This window comes from Rhagoletis pomonella, unplaced genomic scaffold (assembly GCF_013731165.1).
Source record: "Rhagoletis pomonella isolate Grant_MI unplaced genomic scaffold, Rhpom_1.0 Rhpom_scaffold_00006, whole genome shotgun sequence".
In the NCBI taxonomy this organism is placed as follows: domain Eukaryota; kingdom Metazoa; phylum Arthropoda; class Insecta; order Diptera; family Tephritidae; genus Rhagoletis; species Rhagoletis pomonella.
This window is the reverse complement of record NW_023458560.1, coordinates 60,135,789-60,137,202: the sequence shown is the minus strand read 5'-3', so window position 1 is coordinate 60,137,202 and position 1,414 is coordinate 60,135,789.

Genomic DNA, 1,414 nt, shown 5'->3' with positions numbered 1-1,414 from the left:
TTTTTTTTCACAGCTTTATCAATTCACGCTGTACATACGTTTCATTCAAGCTTTATATAAACGCTAATAAATGCACACACATTATGACGGCTCGTACAGAAGTGTATGCATATATTTATATACTTACGTACATATGTATGCCTGCCTGTATGCGCTTATTTAATAACCTTCATAAAACTTAACTGTAAGCTCGACAAATAAAATAATCGCGCACGCACGTGATTCCCACACACACACACACACTAATAAACTAACATTTTTACGTAAGTAGGTATGTATGTATATGTAAATTTAAGAAAGCAGCATGAAAATAAACGCATACAAAAAGGCCCTGCAGCAAATCAAACTAGTTCAGAACTTACGCTGAGCTAGCCTGAAAAGGGACGGTACTGGTTCTTCATCTATCCCAACTCAATGCTTGCAACTGTCTTTTTTAACATGGCGATGTCCTACGAAGTGACAATTGTCGCCCTCTGCAGAACTTTTGAACTTGTTCTGAGCTGACTCTGGCTTAGATGGTTCTGGTACAGTTCATATAACAACAGTTCTTAGATAGTTCAAAAAGGGTCACCTGCGGGCTAGAAAAAATGTGGTTAGTTTTGAGCTGGTTCTAATAAGTATAGTATAGAGCCTTTTCTTTAAATAAGCACGCATACAATTTTGTAAATAAAAATACTTCATTTTATGTTTAAAGAGCTATTTGTTTTAAACTAATTTACTTTTTAAAGCAAACTGTGTGTCAATTATTCCTTTATTTTCTAAAACCGTTATTCTTAAAAATAATTTATATTTGTTACGTATAATGGGTATTTCTGGGATACCTATAATTAAAAATCTGAACTAAGTCGTGTCAAAAAATGAGAAAAACGATGATATATTGAATGATTATTTGTGATAACTCAGCGTTAAATTGGATTAAATTTATTGAAATGTAATACATAGAATTTCCGGCATCTCATAAGAAATATAGAATTTTGAATATTTACAGTTTTCATGCTAAATATTTTTCGTAAATTTTTTATTTAAGGATGGCTCATAAGTATTATAACATAAACAAATAAATTCACGTTTCTAACTGTGTTGGAAATTTAGTAGAATTCTAGAAACTGTTATAAAAACTTCAATATTTTAAATCAGTTTATGAGTATGCAGTTCTATAGCCCATTAAATTTTAGTATAATTAATCGCGCTGATTTTTTATAACTCTTTTTACGCACGCTCTTGAAGGCATTCTCATATTTAAATATTTTTGTTTAAGATGCAAGATTATACTTTACTACACTAAAATTTGATGGGCTACAAAACAGAATACTCGAAATAGTTCTATCAAGTTTGCAGCACAGTAGACTGGGTCGGCCCCCATACAAAAAAAAAAAGTTGCTAATGTCCGCCCCTAAATTTAAAGATTATGTTG